Raw genomic sequence first — 26,948 nt, forward strand, 5'->3', positions numbered from 1 at the left:
CACTGCAATCACAATGAGCATACCTTGTTTTTTTATCCCAAGGCAGGGTCTCGCTCTAGCCCAGGCTGACCTGGGATTCATTACATAGTCTTAAGCTGGCCTTGAACTCATGGTGATCCTCCTACTTCTGCCTCCTGAGTGCTGGCACCCAAATGTGCCACCACACCCAGTGAGTATACAAATTTGTGTCTTGCTTTTGTCACTTAAACCACTCTGCTTGTTTTTATAAATAGAGCTTCACTGGAATACATTGACACACATTAATTTGTTTACTGTCTGTGGCTACTTTCACACTGTGTGGCAGAGTTGGTTACTTGCCACAGAGTTTGTATGATGGGCAAAACCAAAATGCTATTATCTGGACTTTTGTGAGATAAAATAAAACTAAAGCTTTAGCAACCCTTGGGAACATTGGGAAAATTTCCCCACTTTATTGTATAGTCTTGTGAGTTATAATAATTAATGGCCACATGATACTTCATGGGATGCCTTGTGACTTCTAAGTCAGCACTTCACACATGGTCAGACAGTTTCCAGCCTACATAATCTGGAAGGAAGGAAGATCCTTTGTGCTTATGCTGTACTATTTTCTTAGGAAAAAAATCTGAATCTGAAATCATCTGGAAAGTTCCCCAAGGAAGGTCAGACTTCTGTTCCCAGTGTGTTTGCTGGCCTTGATCCTGTTTTAGATATTGATCTTCTGACACCTGGCCAACTGACAGGTCCACCTGGGTCCAGGATCTCTCAGAAATTCCATTCGAGGGGTCCTTACTTGCTTAGTCTCCTGGAGGCGGTCTTTCCCATTGCCCTTAGCCCCTCCCCTCCACCCCTCTTCCTTCTCTGCAGAGCTGCGCAGACACACTACCTTCCGTTCCTCCAGACCTCTCCTGCCAACCCCACCCTACACGGTGGTTCTAATTCTGCTGCGTCTAATTCTTTGCATCTCCCATTTGCAATTCCCACAACCTCACAGGCATCAAGCATCCAGAATAGATCTCTCTCTGTGAACAACAAAGATGATCCAGGCTGGAACAAACACACAGATAATGGAGGATGGAGCAATTCATTTCAAAATTTGTCCCCCGGGGTCTCACACAATGTTAGGTGCCCAGGCCCCAGGGTCACTTATCAAGAGGATTTACATATCTCTGCCTCAGGCCCCACTGTTGTCCCTGCCTGAGACTCATTTCCATCTTTTCTGCATCCTTGGCTCCTAGGAAACATTCCATATATTGGCTTCTGATTTACTGCATGCATACACTATTTTCTATGGGAGAGCGGCTAATAAAAAAGGAAAAGAACTCTAAAAATGGATTTCTGCTGAACACTGCTTGCCAATGAGTTTCTTTAATTGTGCCATTAGGAACATATGCAATTACTTTCATTGACGTACTTATTTGGACCCTGGAGGAAGTCAAATTATTCTGTGAGGGCAAGCTCTAGTGGCTTGGAGCTGCTGCCCCAAAGGTCTCATCCTTCCCAGTGACTGATGGACAATTTGTCTCTTGGAAGCCAGAGGCTACAAACTAGAAACTTCCTGTCTGATGTTCCATACTCCCCAAAGTATCTTTGCCACAGTCCCCTTGCAAGGCTAAGTAAGGGAAAGGGCAAGCAGGTAAAAGCCCAGGTATAGGACATTTGCTTGTTAGAAACCTATACTTTAGGCGGAGCATAAATGGCATACTTTTAAAATTTCCCACCTGCCCTAATTTGGTCTTCCAGGAAAGGGCCAGGCTCATCTGACCTGCATATTCTGTGGCAGCTCTTTGGATACTTCAGGATTGAGATCCTGCCTCCCTTCTAGACTTCTCTCTTCACTACTCATATTCCCAGTTACTTTGATCACGTCGTGTTTGTCGTGAAGCCCAGGTCTCTTGTCCAAAGAGGGCCTTCTGGCAGCCCCGGTACCAACAGTGGGGTAGCAGGGATGAGTCCATGCTCTGCAGCAGGCTCCTCGAGCTGTGCCTGCGGAACCCAGCTCCCCGTCACAAAATGCTCCCACATGACAGACAAAGAAACTGAGCTCGGCACAAGGTGGTTAAACTGTGAGTTGAATCCTGGCGTGGCTACCAACTGGCTGTGGCCCATCCATCATAGTGTTCACCCATTTCTTCATCTATCATGTAGGGGTGACAACTCATGTCATGGAGATATGAGGACTCCAAAACGAAGGGTTGCAATCCCAGAATGATGCTTTCTCTGCAATTTTCTTGGGGAGTGTGGGTCTAGGATTTGCATCTACTTTTCAAGTGGCACTGGCAAAGTAGCCTGGGGCTCTTATTAGGGATACAAGAATACTGTCTGTGACCCATGCATATATGTGCCAGTGAGTTGGTCTGGCCCCTTTACTACAATGATCAGCTGTTTCTGAAGGGGATGGTTGGTTTGGGAAATAGGGAAGAGCTGCCCGGATAACTGCTAGATACTTTTGCTTCCCCTCCCCATGCTCTGTATGTGGCTCACATTTTTGTTCTCTGGCAATTGGACTAGCTTTGGAAACTTAGAGTTTTTAAATTATATTTATTTATTTATTTATTCTTTTTATTCCAGGCTGACCTGGAATTCACTATGTAGTCTCAGGGTGGCCTGGAACTCATGGTGATCCTCCTACCTCTGCTTCCTGAGTGCTGGGATTAAAGGTGTGCGCCACCATGCCTGGCTTATTTATTTTTTTAATTGAAATCTGGTTAGCCCCAATCTGGGAGATAGTTCAGTGGTCAAAAGCCTTACTGCTTGCGTAAGCCTGACAATCAGATTTTGAGTCCCCTGAACCCACATAAAGCCAGAGAAAATTACTACCTGCCAATCACAGTGGGAAGTAGAGTCAGGATCATCCCAAAGCTCATGGGCCAGCTAGCCTGGCATTGGTAGCAGCAAACAAGAGAGACCCTGTCTCAAATAAGGTGGTGAGGACTGGCATCCCAAGGTAGTCTTCTGACCTCCATATATATGTACTGAGGCACATACATGCCTTCACATACAATTTGTGTGCACATGCATGCACATGTGTGCACATGCATGCACATACACACACACACACACACACACACACACACATATGAAAAAGAAAAAATGGTTTATTCAGTTTTCCAAATGAGCAGGTATAGAAATATAAGCCAGGCTGCTAATTTAGTAGCTACTGCTTTCTTGAAACCAACACTTCAGAGGTATAAGTGCACAGTTGTGTATTTTGGATGATGTTTACAACTCTGCTATGTTCCAGCCTGTTATTGCTACCCCTTGCTTTATTTTAGCTCACAAGCTGTATGATATCAAAGGGCAACAGAATCTTCTGTGAACTCTTTGTTGTGTATCTAAAACCATGGTACCCAGTAACTTTTACTGTTTTGTTCTGAGATCAGGCTGCTATAAGATAAAGAGAGAGAGAGAGAGAGAGAGAGAGAGATTAGGATACCCTTCATCCACATTTCCCTTTTTGCATAACTAAAGCACAATCTAGCAACCACAGAACAGACTTGATTACTGGTATCTTTTGACCTTCTACAGTCTCTAAAGATTTATCCTTCCCAACTAGCTTCCTCTTTTCTCTTATTCTTTCTTCTGTTTTTCAACCTGCATTTCCTCACCAGCTCCCTTACTCTCCCGTCTCCTCTCCTCTCCTCTCTTCTCCTCTCCTTTGTTTCCTCCCACTTTTGGCCTCAAGCTCATGAACCTCCTGCGTCAGACTCCTGAGTGCTGGGACCGTAGGTATGTGCTACGAGAGCTCTTTACCACCGTCCTCGGAGTCTCTTTGTTAATGCCCATTCTTTAGCTCTGCGTCTGAGGACGGCCCATAATGCACCTGTTCCTGCCTCCTGAGATCCTGCCATCATTCTCCAAGATAGTGCTATCCTTACTTTCTACCCTAAGGACTTAGCCAGAGAAACACTTCCAGGCCAGCTGTATTTAGAGCCCATAAGACTGGGCCACAGTTGGGGTTCACCCATCTGATTAGTATCAATAGCATTAATTGAACCCCATACAGTGCTCTCCTGTCACGTCTAACCAAGTGGTCCCCAAGCCTGACTACATCAGAACTTCGTAGAAATAAGAAGTGAATTACAGGCCTCTGGAGTAGGGCTGCAAGCAGAGTCTAGAGTAAAAAATTTGAGGAGGTAGCTGTGTACTCTCTGGCTCCTCCAAATATAAGATCTGTACCTGAGAGTGAGTGTCTCCCTGGGCTTGTGCATTGGGTACCTGGCTTGCCCTTATCTCTGATGTCTTTGTTAAGGACTCTCATGGGCACCTAGGATGGATAACCCCAGCCTGAGGACTTGATCTGAACAACGCTGAACAATACATAGTTGGTCCAGCTTCTGTGCCAAGAAGCCATTGCTAACTGTTAGCATTATTCCTACTTTCTGGGAAAGCAAGGAGTTAAACCCCAGGCCTAAGGCCTTTTCCTCTTCAGCTTTCCTCCCCCCCCTTAGTCACTCAACAAAATCATTCCTCTTACCCCAAGTGGAGTGGTTGCTCTCTGAAATCTTTGCAGTGATCTTGTGCCCTGCTTTCTGTTTTGTTTAGCAACTCTGGGATAGGAGACTACAGTGACCTAGTTCTCTGTAGACCCCTCAGTAAGAATACACAGGGAATTTGCTGTGGCTGTGGCTAGTGGTGACACAACTGAGACCAGTCTTTACGAGGCTAACAGCGCAACAGGGGGGCCAGCACTGAGCCCAGGTACGTCCCTGTCTTGTGTGGGGAGGGCTCTGGAGACACCTAGGGTCCGAAGAGAGAGAAAAGCATAGAGTTCGTGACCAGCGGAAGGCGTCAGGGAGCAAGGAAACCCCAGAGAAAGGGACGGAAGTTGGGCAGAGTTCTCAGGATGAACGACCTGGACTGGAAGGGCTCGGGAAGGAGGTTCTGACTAGAAAGGAGCTGAGACGCTGATGTGGAGGACAGGGAAGAGAGACTCCATGAACGGTGGAACAGGGGGACAGCCAGGCCACTTGAGCATCCTGATCTCTTCCATTGGCCAAGGCTCGTGTGCCCCTGCGTTGGTGAGTGGCTGCCCTTGTCTGACTTTACGAGACAAGCCCTGGCCTTTCCTGGAGATTCAAGGAAAGGGTGGGAAAGGTGGAGGGGTAGAAAGTCTGAGACAAGGTTTAGGAAAGAGAGGAAGAGGGCTTGGCCTAGACTGTGTTAAATGGAGGCAAGGGAAGAGGATGGGAAATGACTACGTAGAGTCCATCTCTGCAGGAAAGGCCAGCTGGGGTGACTGTCCTCTACACTCCACTGTGGCCTTGTGCTTGCTGCAGTCAGAACCCACTCACTCTGCAGTCTTCCTCCCTCAGCAAACTAGGTATTCAGAGGCAATGGGAAGCAGGGTGCACTTGAATCTGACCCTGCATGCCTGGGATGTAGCAGGGCCTGGTCCATATCTAATATTATAGATCACTGAATGGAGTACTCAGGTGCCCTCACTGTCTATTAAGATTCTGGTCCATTTGTTTGTGGGGGGACACAGGTATAGATAAGGATATAATTATAGTAGGTTAAAAAATGTTTCACTAGGGTGTCTGTAAGCTTCCCAGGGTATGTCGTTATGTGTTTGTTTATTATTGCATCCCCATTACCCAACACTCTGCCTGCCTTCCATGGATGCTCTGTGAATAATACATGCCAAGTGAATGAGTGAATGCATGCATGCTTCCCCAGCCTTCCCTTGAATGTTGCCTTGATCTGGTTGTGGGTCAGGAATCAAGAAGGTTCTCACCCACATGGATCCCAGATGGGCACTTAAAGGAAGAGCCCAAAAGGCTGTTTTCAACCAACTGCCCCCTTTTATCTGATTCCATGTAGAGATCACCTTGGGGCATATAAATAGCAAGCAATTTTCTGGATGCGACTCAGTTTATATCATTCTTACAAGAATAGAAGGTCAGAGGAAGGCCCCTGAGGGGGAGTCTGAAGGACCTCAAAGGACAGACCTATAAACAATCACTGAAACCCACTGAGATTCATTAGTGCCTAGAAGTAGCCAAGAGCTCTCAGGGAAGTCTGGCTCTGATCTAAAATGCTCTCTGAGTCTCTTCCAGAAACCTGTTTGGCCTCAGGGTTGAAGAAAAGAGGACAGGCCAGGGCTATCCTGCATGGCCTATAAGCCTACAACCCACCCCTCAACCCACATTCCACATGGCCTCTTTACAGTCCCAAGTGAAGGATCTTCAGCCCCATTATGCAGATAAAGGAGAGGAGGCTCGGGCCTCCTCCGAGGAATTAAGTCACTTGCCTAAAGCCACACAGCTGGCTACAGAAAAGTCCTGGAAGGTCAGTGAGAGGCACCTCTTCTCTGCCAGAGCCTCTGAGTCTCTAAAGCCAAGGGAGAAGATAGGCAATCCTGTTGAACAAGGGGGTGATGTGGAAGGAGCTTAAAGCCAAGGATGGGTCCTTAAGGACTGATCTCTCCAAGCAGGGGGCCATGATTCTGAGGGACACAGAGATGATTATGCCCAGTGCCTGTGGAGACTGACAGAGGAAACTGAACACAAAGGCTTAGTCAGACATACACTGCCAACCATGCTCAGTCCCCTACCTGGAGCGTCTGTGTGCATTCCTGTCTGTTGAGCTCCTGTGATCAGGGGCCTGGATACTGTTTTTGAGTTTGAGATGGCTTGAGCAGCAAGTAGCGATGTCCCCAGAGAGCTGCATATCAAAACAATTCAGAACAAAAGAGGCAGAGACACTGCCTGGAGTGTGACTGCAGCCAGTGTGGGGTCAGAAAGCGAATGAGTTTGGAGGCTCTTGGGGAAAGCTGTATAATGTCTGGGGATGAGGAGGGAGGGGGGATTGAGCCCTCTGGAGGTTGGAGGGCCTGATTAGCAGCATGGGCCTGGTGATCAGAGGGAGAGCAGGGGAGCCAGACTGGACCAGCCTCGGTGAGGAAAGGAGCTGGCTCTGGGAAAAGGAGTGGGGAGGACCAGGACTGTCTGCACGCAGCTAGCCAGCTGAAGATTCATGGAGCCATTGCTGTGGTCCAAGTGCTGCATCGAACTACGGCCCAGTGATGTCAGGAGTCATGCAGCTTGACATCAGGGACTCGTGCTCCCCAGAAGTGGGGGGATAATACAGTGTGGGGAGTGTCATAGGACAGGCTCTGTGGTAGTGTTGTAGAGCAAAGCAAAAGAAGTGGGTGTGTGCCATGGCCTTGGGGAGAGGAGGACACAGGAGGCAACTTTGGACAAGGTACAAGAGGGTGCTCATTGGTCACAGGCTGTAGTTCTGATCTGGAATGTCTCTCAAAGGCGTTATGTTAATGATGCATCCTTAGTTTGGTGATATTTGGAGATGGTAACAACCGTTAAGAGATAGTCCCTAATGGGGGGATTTAGGTCATTAGGGCCTGGCCTTAAAGGAGACTGTGTGATCTCTCTCTCTTTCCTTTCCCCTCCCCCCTTCCTTGAAATGAGTGGCTTCATTTGCCACATGTTCTTGCCATGATGTACTGGGTTGCCACAGGTCCAAGAGTAATGAGGCCAATTGACTATAAACCAAAGCATTCAAAACTATGACAACAATACCCTCCCTTTATAAAAGTTGATTATCTCAGGTATTTCATTATAGTAACGGAGTTGACTAACACACCAGAGAAGTAGGAAATGAGCATTCCTGGTAGAAAAGTCATCATTTCTAAGATAAGCGCATGGTTTTCTGGGGTCATGGCTCACAGAACTACCTGTAAGAGGGAAGGAAAGGTGGAGACAGATCATGGCTCAGGCCATTTTCAGCTGCAAGCTGTTACAAACTGAGGTCAAAATTGGGAGTGGGCATGTGTGATTTTCCCACACCTTCTTTTTCCAACTTCAGCCAGATTTTCTTTTTATTTGGAGAGGACAGGACAGGATCTCCACCCTCTTCCTTCTCAGTCTCTGTCGCTGAGGTGGGATTCAGAGGCAGCCCTGGGCTGACAAAACACAAGATGCATGCCTAGGCTAATGGGCAGATCATAGTCTCCACATGTCACAGGTTGAATTATGCCCACTTCAAATTAATAAGTTGAAGTCCTAACCCTCTGGGCCTCCAAATGTGATATTAATTTGGTTTATTACAGATATAATTAGATCAGATGAGGTCATATTTGAGTAGGTTGACCAGTCATCCAGTACACCTGCTGTCCTCTTAAAAGAAGATCATGACTCACAGAGAAGAACTATGTCATGTGAATGGACAGAGATCAAGGTGAAGTTCACATGCCAAGGACAGACTCACAGAGAGGGCGAATGTCATGTGAATGGACAGAAACTCGGAGACCAAGGAGATGAGCAGGTTTTTCAGGAACCACCACCACCCTGATTTTGAACATCCAGCCTCTCAAACAATGAGACAAAGTATTTTCATCTGCCTGCCTTGTGGTGCTTTGTTGTGGTAACCCTGGGAGATGAATATACCTGCAGATGCTGATGGGCTTCAGGATGGGCAGGGAAGCTGGTTCACTGACGGAGATGTTGAATGATTTTTGTGTCCTTGTGAAGTAGTTGCTTTTGTATCACTGTGACCAAAACACCCAATACAGACACCTAGAGGGAAAGAGGGTTTATTTTGGCCTCAGAGGGGGTGTAGTCCATCATGGTGGGTAACACATGATGGAATGGCTCAGTTTATGGCAGTGGGTGTGTGTGCCAAAACTGTTCACATCACAGTGACCGGGAACCAAAGACAGTAGCAGGAACCAGGTCCAAGTATAACATTCAAAAAGCCTGCCTAAAGCCGGGCATGGTAGCACATGCCTTTAATCCCAGCACTTGGGAGGCAGAGGTAAGAGGATTGTCATGAGTTCGAGGCCAGCTTGAGACTACATAATGAATTCTGGGTCAGTCTGAGCTAGAGTATCCCTACCTCAAAAAAAAAAAAAAAAAAGTCTGTCTTGAGTGACCAACTTCTACCAGCCCAGCCCTACCCCTGCTAAAAGTTCCACAGCTTCCCAAGTAATGTCACCATCAGAGAGGTGACAAGCATGAATGACATAAGCCTGCGGAGGACATTGCAGACTCACACCACCGTACTTCTATGCCTACGATGCATTTCTTGCTTCCTGTTCAAACGAAGTTGGAGCTGTGCTGTCAGTTTTGTGACCATGATGGAGAACCTTTCTGAGAACGAAGGTCACACAGCTGAGACCTGAGGAGGAGGAAGGCACAGGCTCAGGCCCCGCTGGTGATGGAGGTCACGCTCTGGATTCAGCCATGTGTGGGGCTGTCTTCACTTGCAGGCTGTGAAGTAGCATGAACCAACAGAGTCACTTGGAGTTTGATACAGTTTCTTGCTTAACTTGTGACAGAAAGAGTGTTGACTTGGGTAGTTTAGTCTAAGAAAAAAAAAATCGAGAAAAGATTTCCTTGAAGCAGCCTGAGGCCCCATGCAAAATAAAAAGGGTGGGGGGGGGAGGAAGAAAGGAAGGCAGGAAGGAAGGAAAGGAGGGGGAAGCCATAAGAATCATAGCCGCTCCAGAAACCTTGGGCACTGTAGCTCAGCAGGCGCTTGGCTGGAACGCTGCCTTTCGGAGGAGGGTTTGCTCCTGTGACAGCAACATGGTAACACAGTGATGTCACACTAACATGACACAGGCTGCCAGCTTCTGGGTCACATCCTTAGGGTCCCAATTAACGATTCAGGAACAGGAACTTATAAACAAATTCAGGGACAGTTCAAAAAGTCCCAGGGAGGGGTTTTGATTGGCTCCCTTCAGAGCAGCACAGCAGTCCTGTGATGGCTCCACTTCTCTGGAAAGCTTGAGACTTGGAGACTTGGCTTAAAGCCCCTTGAGGTCCATTCTGGACCTGCTGTATGATTTTTCATTGTAAAAAGCAGCAATTCTATGACCTCCTTTTTAAAAACTATTTTATTTATTATTTATTTGCAAGCAGAGAAAGAGAAGGAAATTTTCACACCAGAGGCTCTTGCCCACCTCAAACAAACTTCAGATGTATGCCACACTTTGTACATATGAATTTTCATGGGAATCAAATATGGGCCATCAGACTTTGCAAGCAAACACTGATAGCTGCTGAGCCATCTCTCAAGCCCACCAATTATGTGATCTCTGAAAAGGGGTTTTTAAAAGTATTGCAAGGCCAAATAAATGTGGGTAACCTTGTACTAATCATGATACTTCAGAGCCTGCGGTTATTTGTACGGAGGGGTGGGAGGCCTTCCAGAAGTCCAGGAACGAGTAAATAGCATTCTTCAACCTTATCAGATGAGGAAACACTTTGTCCCAGACCCCAGAGGACCAGATTTCCATAGACCATCCTTTGAGAACTCTCCCACTTCTTAATGGTAAAGTGTGTGCGATTTCTTCTTATTTCTTCTGAAATACATGTGAAGGAGAGGCTGACACACCCAGGAGACAGCCAAAAGAATCCTAGCAGTTCAGTGCTGAACGAGGCCGTGGGCATGGCTGGCTGGCCGAAAGTGCCAGGCATCTTGTGAGTGTGCTCAGCTTTCCCCCACAGCCCTCTCTGACACTGGTTCTAATTTAGTTGCTTCAGTGTCTTTGGTACCTCAAAGGCCATGTGGCTCCTTGTGGTGGCCCAGGCTCCAGTATAGCACAAGGCTATGGAGCTGAGCTCTAACGCCTGCGGTGCCACTCCGTGGCTTCCATTTCTGTGACCTCCACTTCTTTTTATTAACATTTTATATATTTGTCTGCAAACCGAGAGAGAGAGAGGGAAGAGACAGAGAGAGAATGGGCATGTCAGAACCTCTAGCCACTGAAAACTGGCTCCAAATGCACGTGCCACTTTGTTCATCTGCCTTTATGCGGGTACTGGGGAAACCGAACCTGGATTCTTAGGCTTTGCAAGAAAGTGCCTCGACAGCTGAACCATCTCTCCAGCCCCACTTCTGCAAGAGGAGAATAGAGTCTTCAAGGCCTTGGCATGTCCATGCAGCTGTCATTTCTGCCTGAGCCACTGGTGGTATCCAAGTGCCCCATCCTGGACCTCTCAGTGGGGCTTGTTTGGCCCTGAGCTACAAGCTACTCTCAAATACCTGGGCATCCCAAGTGCTATTCACAGACACGTGATGTTGGCTAAATGAAGACAATTTTCCTCATCTGGAAAGTAGCTCAAAGACATCCCTCGTGGCTCATTCTCCCAGAGCCTTGTTAGTGCCATGCTGTTCTCAATCTATAGTAGTTCTGCTTCCCCAGCCCCAGGATGTAGCCACACGTAGGAAAGAATTGGCAAATGCCAATGCCAGAAGTTGGACCATCTCACCCAACCCCTACTTTGCTTTAATTTGTTTATTTTTACCCCTTAAGAAAATGACACCCACAGTGAACAAAGGACTTGCCAAAAGCCACGCAACATGTAAGGGAAGCGGTAGGCAGGTATTTTCTGAAAGGGATTTCAAGTACACACCAGGCATTGCCTGGTGTTCTTGAATACTTGTAGAAGAGCGTGCTTTGGCTCAGCAAGTGGGGATCTGAAAAGCCCCGCAGTAAAGGAGAATGCTGGACCCTGCTTGAGCTGCTGCTCTTGAAGTTCATTTGTCCAGGGCTCTTTGTCTCCCTCTTGGTAAGAGATCACCTTGAAGAATCAGCTCCTCAGGACCCATGTTTCAGGGGGAAGGCTTTGGGTGCGTCTCTGTCTCCGTGGCACCGGGGAGCACAGAGAAGCAATCAGGACAGGAAGTGGAGAGGGGAAAACACCTTCGTGTCAGTGGTAGGACCACCAACACCAAGGAGGCCCAGCCTGAGGGCTTCCTACATCGAGGGCTGTATTGCTCCACTGACTGATGAGTGGTGGGTGCCAGGCCATAGAAGATGTCTTTAAAGCAGAGACCAACCCTGGAGGTGGGATGGGTAGGCACATCCAAAAGGAGTGGGTAGAATAAGACAGTGATTTCAAGGAACAGGGAGCTGACATTAGGTAGACACAGGTGTCCTGAATAAAGGGTATGGCAAGGCATATAGACAAGCCCTCATTCTTGATCTATTGAGTGGTGGAAGGAACAAGTGGGATGTTGTCCTAGAGTTGGGGGCGGGGTTGGTAGGGAACATTTCTCTGTCTCCAGCACTAGTGCCCGGGGAGATGCAGACATCCGGGACTCCTGCACCTCTGGCCAGATGTGGAGTAGATGCCCAAATGTCTCCACCAATCCCTGTGGACCTTTGTCTTTGTGTCACTAGTGTATATATACAGCAGAGCAATCTGAAGGTCTACCACAGCTGTCTGCCATCTTGGAGCAAAGATAGTTTCTCAACTCCAAATAAATGACAGAGGCAACTACCCATCCCTTCAGGACCCCCATGAGGATGACAGAAGCTATAGGTCCAGACTCCTGGGCCCTCAGAGATATAATCCCAGTGATGGCACTAAAATGCTGTACATTCCCATGAAATAAACTTTTTTTTTTCATGGACTTGGTATTCACATCTCTAAAATGGACTGACTTGATTTTATTTTTCTTTATTCCCCTTTGCTTTTTTTCTGTTCTCTGACCATACAAGTAGAGAAACCCTAGATTGACTGTTGGTGTGCTGGGGTTCCAGGTTGTACACATCACTCTTGCTTGTTATTTTGTACCTCTAAAGTGAGACTCTCATCCTAGAATTATACAAGAGGAAAATTGCAGGGCTGAATAGTTGCTTTATAACTCCAGGAAGGCAAGTTCAAAAGCCACAGCTCCCAGGGCAGCGGAGTCAATAAAACCTTGTTGTTAGCTAGAGTTCCAACTCTGTGAGTCATAAGTCCGGGTCTCAACTTCTGTGGGCAACCTCACAAGCCCATTGGAGGACCCAAGGAAGACTGTAGGCTTGGAAGTGCTCATTGGAGCCTAGGGTTGAGGATATGGTGGCGATGAACATGATGATAATATTGGAATTTAAAATGTGATAACTGGGACCATTAAAAGCAAACCACTGTGGCATTTCATACCTGGCCTGGCGCAGTGGCTACTGCTGGGAACCTAAGCAACTTCGCCTTTTCCATTCCTCCAAGGAGTGTTTAGCTCACACTGATCCCGGGCCTTTACTATTTCATAGTGTAGGCAACAGAGAGTGGATAGACCAAGGCTTTCCCAAGGATCCAAGGCTACTCAGGAAAACTGGCCCAGAAGTTGGCTCACTTCCCTAAAGGCACAGTGGGAACCCTTTCAGTAACAGGGAGATTCCAGGGCCGTGGTCTTCTCTGAGCTTCTCTGCTTTGTTGCTGGCCTGTGTCCCAATCCTGCCACCTCTGCCTTCTCCTCTCCTCTTCTTCCTTCTCTTCTTCCCCTCCTCTTTCCCTTCTGCCTCCTCCTCTCCTCCTCTGCCTCCTCCTTTCCTTCCTTCTCCTGCTCCCCTTCCTTATTCTCTTATTCCTTCTCTGTTCCCTCCTCCATCTTCTCCCCTCTCCCCTCCATGTCTCCCTATCTCACCAGCAAGGCCCCTAGAGTCAGTGAATAGTCATATGAGAAGGAAAGAAACCAGAAGGCATACTGGACTGACCTCCACTCTAATTCTTGCTCAGCCACCAAAGTAGTAATTTTGATGAAGCCACAGTTCTTTTCATAGCTACAGTTTCCTCATCATTCAGTACAGAGTAGAGTTCTAAAGACACTATCAAGTCCACATTCCAGGATGAACAGTACAGAATCAGGAGAGAAATAACAGCAGCCCCATGCCAAAACATGGACCTCTGTACTCAGAGGGCTTGAGTGGAAAGAAGGGCATTGTGAATACATCAGCAGCTGTCCCATAACCCACACCCCTTCTCCCATCCTCATCATAGAAAGGGGCAGTTAAGGAAAAGTTGATGCTCTGCTGGGCATGGTGATGCACACCTTTAATCCCAGCACTGCATTCTGAAGTAGGAGGATCCTGTGAGCTCAAGGCCAACCTGACACTACGTAATACATTCAAGGTCAAGGTCAGCCTGGGCTAGAGTGAGACTCTACCTCAAAAATGGGGGGGGGAGGAGGCTGCTGATGGCGTAGGGACATAATGTGTTTCCCAAGGCTGAGAAACCACCTCTGTATCCTTCTCCTTGTAAGTTTTGGAACTGTTTTTGGATAAGTATCACCCATTTCTGCTCCCCATGCCCATAGCCAGCCCCACCTTTTAGTTGGACTCTAAACAGTCCCAACTAAGCGTTAAATGACCACCTTTCCCGACCTGAACATTCCGCTATTGATTTAGCTTTGAACATTGTGAGTGCACTGTTTTTTCCTATCGAGCCACTGTGTCACACTCTTGGTAACAGCTAGGCTTTTGGCCAGCTCCTCAGCTACTCTCCTAAATGTTTCCTTATCATTACTGCAAAGCAAGCTCTCCCAGTCCTGTTCCTGTGATTGATTCCTGGGCTTACTGTGTAGAATTTGACATTTATCTCTGCTAAATTTCATCTGGTTGGTTCAGGTCCATTGTTTCTAGCTGTCAAGAGAGTTTGAATCAACCATATTAGACTTCCCCTCCAGCTCTGTGTGGGTACTCGTGGGCAGAGGGTAGAGCCAGCTGTGTTGGAGGTGGGGTGGGTGATGGTGTCTCCACCCAAGGCTCTCTGCTCAGTGGGGAGGGTGAAGAAAGCTGGATGGGAGAAGATGGGGTGTAGGAAATAGGTCTAGCCCTGGACTCTCCATAGAGAGTGTATTAGTCAGTGTTCTCTGGAGGAGCAGAAATACTAGAATAAATTTATTGGGTTAATTTACTGTAGTCCAATAGCAGTTGCAGGGCGGAGAATCAAGGAACTCCAGTAGCTGCTCAGTCCACATGGCCAGATGCCTCAGCAGTCCCCATCCAGCACTGAAGACCTGGTAGAGCCAATGGTCTTCAAGCCATGCGGGTCTACAGTTGACACTGAGGTGCTACCCACTCTTGGGGAAGGGCTCACTCTGGGGGAGAACTTCCTCCTTCCTTCCTGGAAGCAACCTCAGAGACTCACTCACGAAGGATTTCTGTGGATTACTAAACAGATCAAGTTGAAAACACCTTAAGTTCTTTGGGGTCTGATGAGTCAGTTCAGTATGGTAAGTGGGGTATGTCAGCAGTTGTTCTAGACATGCAGTGCCAGAGAGGTAGCTAAGGTAGCAGGCATGAGCTAGCTATAAGGACATGTTCCAATTAGAGGTTGAGAAGACAAAAGAAGAGGCTAGCTCTCTGGAAGAGAAGGGATGCTGTCTAGGGCTAGGTGAGTGTGAACTTAGACTCCTCCCTTCTCTCCGGTGGCCTCCTAAGGGAAGTACTCTTGGAGAACAAGGCCCAGAGAGCCCGAGCTGCTCCAGCACCAGAGCCAGAAATTCCGGCAACTCATGGCAGCCATTCATTCATTACCTTGTAGTTTATAGATTATTTATCTATCCCTTCATTAGACTGAAAGTTTCTTAGAAAAGGGATGATTTTATTTATTTAGCTACTTACTTATGTACTTCAGAGAGAGAGACAGAGAGAGAGAGGGAGAGAGAGAGAAGGAGAGAGAGAGAGAGAGAGAGAGAGAGAGAGAGAGAGAGAGAGGGAGAGAGAGAATGTGCACACCAGGGAATCTAGCCACTGCAAATGAACTCCATGAACTCCATACTCATGCACCACCTTGTGCATCTGGCTTATATGGGTCCTGGGGAATCAAACCCAAGTTCTTAGGCTTTGCAGGCAAGTTCCTGAACCACTAAGCCATCTGTCCAGTCCTAGGCATTTTTTTCCCTCGCTTATCTCTGCATGTCATTAATAAGTACTTGATGGAATAGAAATCAATATAAGATTTTCAGCCATGCAGTCTGGGGTTAGGGCGGAATCTCAGGTTTGGAGGTGTATCAGTTACCTTGTCATGGCTGTGAACAAGTACCTGACCAGAAGTAGCACATGGGAGGAAAGAGTGCAGTTTACTTGCAGGTCTGAGGAGAAGCTTCATCGTGGTGGGGAGAGTATGGCAGGCTGGAGCAGGAAGCTGCTGTGACATCATCACACCGGCAGACAGGAAGCAGAGGAAGAACAGCAGTGGTGCTGGGTTATAAAACCTCACCGCCCTCCCAGTGACACACTTCCGCCAGCAAGGTTCTACCTCCTAAAGGTTCTGCAGCCTTCCCGAACATCACCGCCAAATGCGGACCAGGAACTCAACACCTTTCTCATTCAGACCACAAAGAGTGGTACAGGCTTCAGCTGAAGCTAGACAAAGAACTAACTCAGACATAACTCATAGTATGTATGAGTGAGTGAGTGAGTGTGTGTGTGTGTGTGTGTGTGTGTGTGTGTGTGACGTGGGGAATAGGAGAGGGAGAAGGAAAGAGAGAGAAGAGAAGGCACTTGTTCTTGAGCTATTCTAGACATTAATTAGACATCCATAAATAAATACAAATTCTCTTGATGTATACTGTGTATATATGTGTATGTGTATATATATATATATGTATATATATATATATATATATATATATATATATATATATATATATATATATCTCCACAAAAACTATAATCAGGGGATGGAGAGATTGCTCACTGGTTAAGGCACTTGCCTGCAAAGCCGAGGGACCTATTTGGTTCCCCAGTACTCATGTAAAGCCAGGTGAGCAAGGTGACACATGCACCTGGAGTTTGTTGGCAGTGGCTAGAGGCCCTGGTACACCCAGTTTCTTTCTCTCTGCCTCTGACTTTATCTCAAATAAATAAATTATAAATAACTAAAATATTTTAATTTTATTTTTATTTATTTATGAGAGAGAGTGGGGGAGGGAGGGAATGAATGGGTGCACCAGGGCCTCTAACCACTGCGGACGAACTCCAGATGCATGCACCAGTATGTGACTCTGGTTTAGATGGGTTCTGGGGAATTGAACCTGAGTTCTTAGGCTTCACAGGCAAGGGTCTTAACTACTATCCATAGCCTTAACCATCTCTCCAGCTATATATATATATATATATATATATATATATATATACACACACACACACACACACACACACACACATATGTGTGCTTTTTCAAGGTAGGGTCTCACTCTAGCCCAGGCTGACCGGAAATTTATTAGGTAATCTCAGGGTGACCTCGAACTCATGGCAATCCTCCTACCTCTGCCTCCCAAAGGCTGGGATTAAAGGTGTGCACCACCACGCCCTGCCCAAATAAAATATTTTTAATAAAATAAAATAAAACTATAATCAGACATTGTAGCCAATTAATCAGGGTCTGTTGCTCCTGAAACTGGGTAATCCTGTGTTCACTGATTGCTTTGGCCCTCGGTTCCCTCATATATAAAATGGGGATAAAGATGATTATCCCTGAGATAAAATAAATACAAAAAGCACTTCACACGGTGCATCAAACCTAAGTACTCGATAGGTAGCTTGCATTTGCTTACTGTGGCTGCTGTGCAAGAGAATGTGAGCTCAGTGCACCAGCTAGAAGGAGTGTGGTCTTCCTCAGAGGAAGTTCAGAAGTCATAAAAACATCTTTAATAAGCTAGAGCAGAGCTGAAAAGCTGAATCTTAATAGCCAGACAGTTGAGAACTTGTCTTGCCATCCTCACTGGGACTGACAGGTCTGGAACCCTTGGCTTTCCTCAGCAGGCTGGAGTCTTGTTCCCAATCCCTGACTCCATCTCCCCCTCACCAGAGTTACCAGACTAACACTGGCTGCCTTTACCATAGTACCTCATGACAGGCAGGGAGGATTTCTATTTACCTCCATTAGTTGTTTTGTAAATTTATGATTCCCACCCAAGAGAGATACCACATATCCTAAGTCGAGATAGAGGGGAGGCCCCAGCCTGCCCTTATTGGCAGCATATTGATAAATTGTTGCTCTAGTGGCTTGCCTTCTCTGGAAGGGCCTAGTCTCCTCTCATTGGTTTAAAACACCAATACTCATTCCTTTTTTTTTTTGTTTGTTTGTTTAAATTATTTATTTATTTATTTGAGAGTGACAGACACAGAGAGAAAGACAGATAGAGGGAGAGAGAGAGAATTGGCACGCCAGGGCTTCCAGCCTCTGCAAACGAGCTCCAGACGCGTGCGCCCCCTTGTGCATCTGGCTAATGTGGGACCTGGGGAATCGAGCCTCGAACCGGGGTCCTTAGGCTTCATAGGCAAGCGCTTAACCGCTAAGCCATCTCTCCAGCCCCCCCCTTTTTTTTTTTGCTCATTCCTTTTGGAGTCTGCATCCTCCCATGCCAGAGGCCAGCAGACTTTCCCTGCAAAAAAACAGGTAGTAAATATTTTAGACTTTGGGACACCAATGCTCTCTCTCAGATATTCTTTGTTTATTTTCATCTTTTTTTGTAGTTTTTTTTTTTTTTTTTACTATTCTGTATTGTTTGTTAGGTATGGATTTTTTAGGTGTCCATGTGGTTTATTCATAAAATATACTCTAATCTGCTAGCCTTTTTAAAAATATTATTGACAACTTCTATACTTACACACAATAAACTATGATATTTCCTTGCCATTCCCCTTCACAACTCTGCTCTCCATCATATCCCCTCCCTCTCTCCGTTAGTCTCTCTTTGTTTTATTTTTATGTCATCATCTTTTTCTCCTATTATGAGGGTCTAGTGTAGGTATTGCTAGGCACTGCGAGGTCATAGACATTGAGGCCAGTTTCTGTCTGGACAGTTGTATGTAAGGAGCGGTACCCTTTCTGTGGCTTTTACGTTCTCTCCGCCACCTCTTCCACAGTGAACCCTGAGCCTTGGAGGGTGTGAGATGTTTCAGTGCTGGACACTCTTCCGCCCCTTCTTCTCAGCACAATGTTGCCTTCCAGGTCATCCCAATGGTCTGGATTTTACAAACATTGCTTCTGTTTGTGGTAAGGGTGGAGCTGCAGGGCACTGAGCCTTCCCCAAGCTGCCTGGCTAGAACCATGATAGAACTTGTGGCCCCTTCCAAGGCCTGACTCTTGTGGTCTGCAGATGTCAGCCCGTGCATCTCCCTGTGCTTGTGGACTGGTATGGTGATCCACGGGGTGTCAGGATTTATTCTGCTAAGCTTTATGGGTTGGATCAATGAGGACAACCTCAAAGAACTTTTGTATGGAATCTTCACCAACCCAGTAGGAATTCAGGACTCAGAGCCCCATAGTGGTGTCTGCCTCTCTCCTCAGAGACGGGCTAGACTTTGAGCAAACTTCAGCTGGTTAACACAGTGGTTTACAGACTTGCAGCCCCGGGGAATGGGCGTTTGCAACCACCACATGCGCACGAATGCTGTCTATGACATAACCTTGCTTGGCCTTGTAGCCCAGCCTGAGCTCCTCTGGGGCCGCGTGTGGTGCAGATCCATCCCAGGAAGCCCATCGTCTGCTTCTTCCAAATCTCCCAGATGTTCTTGGAGTTGCCCATGCCTGCTCACCACTGTTAACCAGGTGGCTGGTGGGCGCCGCCAGACGGAAAGCCCTTGTAATCTTTTATAAAACACTGTTTTGCAGCTGTGTGGGATGTCACACGCCTTTAATCCCAGCACTTGGGAGGCAGAGGTAGGAGGATCTCTGAGTTTGAGGCCACCCTAAGACTACATAGTAAATTCCAGGTCAGCCTGGGCTGGAGCAAGACCCTACTTCAAAAATCCAAAACCAAAACTGAACAACCAAAAAAAAGTTTTTTTCAAAGCTCAGGTTTCTACAAAAGCAGGCAGGGCCCCAGATGAGAGGACCATTCTTTGCTGACCATTCACACACCAACCTTTACTCCTTCTCCTCCTCCACTTCTCTTTCTACCCTCCCCCTTCCCCTCCTTTCCCCTTCCTCCTCCCCCTTCTCTTGCTCCTCCTCCTTCTTTATGCGCTTTCCTCCCTTGCTTTCCCCCATTTCTTTTCCCCTCCTCCTCCATTGGCAGAGCTCATGTGCATGTCCTGTGCGATGCTGTGTCGTGGCTCAGGACGGAAAGATGATGAAAGCAAGAGCCCCCTTCACAGGGAACGTCTAGGGCTTGCTGGGAGGGGGAGGGTCTGGCTACAACAGAAGATGGTGAAATGTACCAGCATGGATCACACCTGCCTTTCTGGATGGCATGCTGTAGGACGGTTGGAGGACAAGGGTCTCCAGCCACTGACAGGAGACATCCAGACATTTAAAGCCCATGAGCAGGAGACAAGAGGGCTTCCCTGATGGAGCCGAGTGCAGGGAGAGGGGCTGGGAATTGGACCTCGGTCAAAAAGTCACCCAGAGACACCATGAGATGTGCCACATCTACCACGTCTACCCAGTCCAGAAGAAACTGCAGAGGAAGTAAGGGCACAGGGATTGCTTCCAATGCTAGCCTGACCTCCATGTCCAGGGAAGTAGCAATGGACACCGAGGTGAACTGAAACACATCAGAGCCGAAGATAGTAGCAAAAATAGAGAGAAGTCAGCCGGGCGTGGTGGCACAAGCCTTTAATCTCAGCACTCGGGAGGCAGAAGTAGGAGGATCGCTGTGAGTTTGAGGCCACCTTGAGACTACATAGTGAATTCCAGGTCAGCCTGAGCTAGAGTGAGACCCTAACTCGAAAAAAACCACCAAATATGTCTCTATGTCTCTCTCTCTCTCTCTCCATATATATATATGGAGAGAGAGAGAGAGAAGTCAACATTGAAACAAACTGCTAACACACTGCCAAGTCTCAGGGGTTGTGGGGGTGGGGGGAGATTATAAGATCCCAAGATGGTTAGAAATGTCCTGAGGATGGAAGCTGCAGGCACCTACCATGTGGACAAATGAGAAAATAACCTTGTCTACAGAAGGCAGCAATCCTACATAAATATGGAGGTCCCTTTCTGAATTAGGACAGCTGGCTAAATATGATCATGCCCCTCCATATAACTTTTAAAGAAAAAAATAAAGAAATATGCTGAGGTACAGCCTTCCCCCAGAGGACTGACAGAAGCCCTAAATATACCACAGTGAACATCAAGGAACCTACTGAGGAGGGCCCTCAGGGAAATGGAGACCAGGAGAGGGGATACAAGACTACCACCTATGTAAAAAATAAACACACACACACATACACACACACACACACACACACACACACACACACACACACACATTTTAAATTCACACAGTGGCCCTTTACAAGTAGAAGAAACATCCAGACAAAGGGCTAAGACAAGGCCGTAGGTGGCTGGTGTGAGAAGAGCTGGGGAGAAGTCAGGTGGTGCCCTGTGCCTGTGGGGCGTGGATGGGGATGGTGGGCAGGGAGGAGGACAGACTCTGCATAGTTGATTAACTTCTCAACTCTTGGTCACCAGCAGGGATGCTTGGGCCAGTTCTGTGAGCTCCCTAATCTAACTGTCCCGCTGTACCCTGTTGGAGGTAATAGGACCTCTCTTGTAAGAATGTTAGGAGGGATTTGCCAGCTAATTAACTCTCAGTGCTGGGCACAGTGCCTGGCACAGAGTAAGTGTCCAGTAAAAGCCAGATGTTCCTACCAAGACAGAAGCGAGAGGTTGCCCAGAGAGGGCATGGTGACATTGCTGCACTAGTTCATGCTGGCTTATAACTAACTCTGGACTTCAACTTGTAGATCATGAGGACGCCATAAAGATTTTAAGTGATGACATCAGATTTCATTTGCCTTGGTTGTGATCCCCTTTCTGTGGCAAAAAGCTATGATCAGGCTTCATGGTGTCCACTCTACAGATAAGTAAAGTAAGGTTTTGACAACCTGAATGACCTATTCCCCAAGGTCCACAAGTCAGGGCCATCTCTACTTGGTGTCCAGGGCTCCAAGCCCCAAGGTCTTTCCTTCCCTCTCTCCTTGCTAAGTGACAGCATCATGCCAGTGTCGCCTGGGCTCCAATTATCAGACAAATCAGAACCGGCTGGCAGGCTGCAGATGTGTTTATCATTCATCAGAGAGGAACAGTTCTGTGCCTGGCTGGTGAGTCAGGCCCCCGTGGAGAGAAAATTTAAGGTGGTGCAGCCTAGGGGGCTGGTCCTGGGGACCTTAACTTGGGTTGTTCATATGCTTAGGAGCAGAACAAATTAGCAATTCACTGCAAGCTGAATATAGCCCTCACCCTGGGAGCCTTCAAGTGCTTAAAGAACTCGGGAGGGCAAGGCTGCATTTGTAGTGGGGGAGGAGACCTGGCTTCTGCCTTAACCTTGATATTGCACAGGGGGCTGGGGGAGCCCATCTTGTTTTCTTTTCTGGTTTCAATCTTGTTTTGTATAAAATGAGGAGTTTAAGGAAATTTAGCTAAATAGTAGGCTTAGATAGGCATCCAGAGGGAAATAGTAACTATAGGGTACTGAAAAAAACAGTGGCTAAGGAGTCCAGGCCTGGACTTCACCTGTGACATGCTGTGTAGCCTCCAGTTTTCTAGCCATGTCTCGGTACCTGGGTTGGATTGGGCTACAATGGACTGGAAATCAAGATTCCCTGACAGATGACCCAGGAATGCAATCTGCCTTGTACATGAGATTGTGTGTGTATGTAGTGTGTATGCATGCGTGCATGAGTGGTGGGTCGAATGTGGAACATCCTTCATAGCATGTGTTTGTGATTAAGCTTCATACTGAATTCCCAGTTGCTGGAACCTTTTGGAGATGGGCCCTTGTGGGAGGAGGTGTGCCACTGGATGGTGAGCCTTGGGTGTTATAGCCAAGCTCCATTTGTGGCAGTTAGCTCAGTCTCTCTACTTCCTTCCAGCTGCTGTGGAGATGTGACATCCTGCTGTCTACCCCTGCCATGCTTTCCCTGCCAGGATGAAACTTCTCCGTGAAACTTTAAGCTGGAGACAAGTTCTTTTCTTCCATGAATGATTCTGGTCATTTTTTTTTTTTAAATTTTTGCCCCAGCAATAAGACAGAAACTGCTACAATATGGTGTGGGTTCATGTGCATTCACCTGCATGTGGAGGCCAGTGGTCGATACTAGGTGTCTTTTTTAATAATTTTCTACTTAATTTTTTAAAACGTAGCCTCACTGAATACGAAGCTCACTGATTCATATAGGCTAGCTTCCCAGTGAGCCCCAGGGGTCCTCCTGTGTCCCCCTTCCTACATCCGAGATACAGGTGTAGGCCACCACGCCTGGCTTTAATATGGGTGCGGGGGATCAAAGCTCAAGTCCTCATGCTTGTGTGGCAAGCCCTTTACTCACTGAGCCATTTCCTCGGCCTATAGATGAGATTATTTTGGCTCCTGGATAGGTTTATTTTTTTAATTATCACCTATTCTTTAAAGAGCAACGCTTAACAATTGGGAGATCTCTTGTACAGTTCTGGATTCCCAAGTTCTCATGAAAAATCAACAGGCTTGGTCTTGGTCTCACCAAGCTTCTATCCACACAGGTGTACATGCTGAAACCTGAAGATGATTACTTCCTTCAGGTAGATAGCCCCTACCCATCTTACTACTTTACAACCCAGGGGACCCACGCATGCCATCTGCTTCTGGAAGCACTGGAGAGCATCATCCCTGAGGAAGGCCTTTTTTAACCCACATTCCCTCACCTTGGACATGAACAGGTCGCCCTGCTCTGCAAAGCTGAGCTCCAGCCTGTCCCTAGTGGTCAACAACTTTTCCAGTAAGACCATAGCATCTTATCAGCATCTCCACGCCTGTCTAGATAATTGTTAAGGTTCAAAGATGAGATGCCCTTCACAATGGGGGGCTCAGGCATTAGAGGCTCGGTTGACAGCTGATGGGAGGTGACTGGCTCCAAAGGACTATGACCAGATGATTAATATCTTTTTTTTTTTTTGAGGTAAGGTGTTAATCTGGCCCAAGCTGACCTGGAATTCACTATGTAGTCTCAGGGTGGCCTTGAACTCATGGCGATCCTCTTACCTTTGCCTCTGGAGTGCTGGGATTAAAATCGTGTGACAGCACGCCTGGCTTAGATAAATATCTTGATGAATATGTTAGTTATTCTCTTTTTGCTGTTGTGACAAGGTTTCTGACAAGAAGCAACTTAACGGAGAGGAGAAAGGGTTTATTTTGGGTTAAAGTTTGAGGGGATATAGTCCCCCATGGTGGGAAAGACATAGTGTCAGGAACATGGAGCAACTGACCACATTCAAACCCTGATCAGGAAGCAGAGGGTGACGAACACCGGTGCTCCACTGGCTTTCTCTCCATGCCCGCTGGGATGCCAGCCCCCGGCGTGGCACTGCTCACAGTCATGGCCGTCTTCCATCTCAGCTCAGCCAGCCTGAAAATTCCCTCACAGCCATGCTCACACATCCATCTCCTAGGTGATCTTAGATTCAATCAAGATGACATTAACCATTGAAATGGTTGAGATTAACCATTGAAATGGTTTCATAGCACGACAGCATTATCAGGAAGTGGTGAAGAGCAGGAGGTGGGACCGAACTGGAGGAAACAGGTCACCAGGACCCTTCACTGGTGGTCAAGTTGCCCTGACCTCTTGCCGTTCTCCTTTGCTCTTCTTCCTGTCTGTCACAGGTGACTAGCCTCTGGCACATGCTCCTCCCACCATGATGCTCTGTCTCAGCACAGACCCAGAATCATCCAAGACAACATACAAATCTTTCCTCCTTGAAGTTGTCCTGATTGAGGTGGGTGGGAGTTTGTCTCAGTGACACAAAGTCTGACTCATGCATAGAACTGCATTGTAATATGTCTCGGTGAAACAAAGTCTTACGAATGCATATAACTACATTATAATTCATAATCACTGCAGTTTTTACCTATAGATTTATGTGGGTGTGGAAAACATAGATGTGCAAATTATCGTGGCCTTTTGGGGAGCTGACTTATCCCCCCAGGGTGCATAATCCTCCTGCAGCCAGATTCCCCATCCCATCCGCTCCATCCAAGAAGCCCCCTCTAGCTCTAGAATTCTAAAACTCTGGGGCTACCATCCTCATTTTTTTTTTTTTTTTTTTTTTGCCTCACTGGCACCATTCAGCATTTAATCCACATAGCAGGACAGTAAAGCCTAAAAACAGTATCTTCCAAATAGTGGCTGGTTTCTTTCCTGGAGGGTGCTCTTACTTCTGTCTCCTGCTCATCTTCTTACTTTAGCTTCTCTCTCTCTCTCGCTCTCTTCTTAGAAACTCCCTGGACTTAAATGGCTGACACTTTCCACTCTGTATATCCTATCTGAACTCAGTCTCTTCCAACCTCCATGCTCACTACTTCTCTTCCATTTTAACAAATGACACAACCAGTTGCCCAAGTCAGAAAGTGGGGCATCCTCTTCCATTTCTGGCTGTTCCTCGTACTCCCTAGCCCATAGGACCAGTTTCTAGCTGTCCCACTTTGTGTCACATGCAACCTTCCTTCTTCACTACTCACGATCAAGCGAAGCCAGCACTGTCTCTTTCCGGGGTTCCTTCAGTTTCTCTCTGACATGGCTCTCCTGGTCTCGTCTTCTATCCTCTAGTCCCATTCCATAGCCAGGATAGCCTTTGAAAATCCCAAATCTAAAAGTGGGACCATATCTTTAAGGCCTCATCAGGATTCTGATAGTCTTAGAATAAGACCCAAGTCCCCATCAAGGCCTGTGAGATTCACAAGACAAATATCAGCCCCTCAGCACGCAGGAGTTGGGAAGGTACTCCCTCCTCTCAGAGCTCACACTTTCAAGGACCATTCAATCTACAGCCTCTAGCTAGCTGACAGTAAGGTGGAGTGACCCAACACGAGAATAAAAAGCTTAATGATAGGCTTACCTAGGGCTCCCCACTCCATGCATGATGGTTCCAGTGGTTCAGCCTGACATCAGGGAGATTCGAGAGTCACCATCTATCTGACCTCAGACAGAAGGACCTTCAGTCAGGCAGAGCTTGCTCCCTAAGCCATCATCCCAGAAGGAAGGATCCCCAAATTATCATCTAGTCATGGCAGAGCATGAATGCATCATTATTTTGACTAAGACTAGGTACAGAGGCCCCCCCCACCAACAAGGCTCCAGGACTAACTGGTCACCGCTGTCAGTGGTTTGTCCCCAAGGCCCTTGAGTTAGAACCTTAAGATTGAGGGCTGGAGCCACATTGTGCAATTACAATCATTTTCCTTATGGGTACTGAGCTTGGAGAGTTTGGGATAGATGAACACTAAGAGAAACAAAAGGAGAAAAAGAGAGAGGATGAACGAGTCTCAGAGAGTGAGTGCACTCAATTTTAAAAGAGGCCAAATGACAGTCCTTCAGTCTGCCTTTGGTTTCTGAGCTTGTCCTTCCAACCTGACATTACCTCTTACAACAACCTCTTATAATGCAGCCCACAGGGACAGTACCCGCCACTCACTGGCACCACAATGCAGAGAAGAGTCCACCAGGGTTCACTTATGGGAGGGTCACCTCCATTACTGTGCCAGCAGGGAGCCCCCGCACCTAATAGCACAGGTTGGAAACCTGAACGCCAAGGAGAAAAAGTGACTAGGCTTGAGTTATGTCTGGAGTCGATGTCCAGTTGTCTAGTTTAGTGCTCTATGTATTAGATTAAATGGTCTTATTAATCACTTCTACAAAGAAATGGGATGAATCTATCAGATGGAGTTTTTCCACTCAACTTTATAACAAGTGTTGTGGAGATGCGTAGACGGGGTGAGAGGTGCTGGTTCTGTGACTCTACCACAGGAAGAAAGAAATCTACTAAGAATAAGTACAAAAAGACTCTTGTTTCCTAGTATGCTGGTTTTATTAAATCACACCTCCTGGGTTGTTTTTAATTTATTTTATCATTCTTTATCTAATTTATTCAGTTGAATACTTATTGTAATTATTTCCAGCTTTTCACAGTAAAGGCTCTCAAGACTATCCAATGTCCTCTGAGCACAGCTTTAGCTGTGTCCCATAGGTTTTGACGTGGCGTATTCTCCTTTTTATTACTTTCTGGATATTATGTAAATTCTGATTTTATTTCTTCTTTGAACCAGGGTTATTTAGGGAAGTATTTCTAAATTTTAACATCATTAATTAAGATTTTAATCTTTCTTTCATGATTTGTAAAATGAAATAGCTATCAATATTATTGCATGGGTACAGAGGGAAGAAGCTTCAAAGAAGAGATGAGCATTAAAAACTAACCTCTGGGATGAGGCGATGGCTCAGTGGGTAAAGTGCTTGCAACACAAGCTGAGGA

General features: G+C 46.9%; 1 protein-coding gene and 1 non-coding gene across 2 annotated transcripts in view; one reads left to right on the top strand and one right to left on the bottom strand.

The window, feature by feature from the left end:
- The window catches only part of Asic2 (acid sensing ion channel subunit 2), a 1,263,387-nt gene that overhangs the window by 536,365 nt on the left and 700,074 nt on the right, over nt 1-26,948 (bottom strand). The window lies entirely within an intron of this gene.
- Nucleotides 20,571-20,710, top strand: LOC123463880. Its single transcript, XR_006639250.1, has one exon.

The sequence above is a fragment of the Jaculus jaculus genome, chromosome 9 (genome assembly GCF_020740685.1).
Source record: "Jaculus jaculus isolate mJacJac1 chromosome 9, mJacJac1.mat.Y.cur, whole genome shotgun sequence".
Lineage (NCBI taxonomy): Eukaryota > Metazoa > Chordata > Mammalia > Rodentia > Dipodidae > Jaculus > Jaculus jaculus.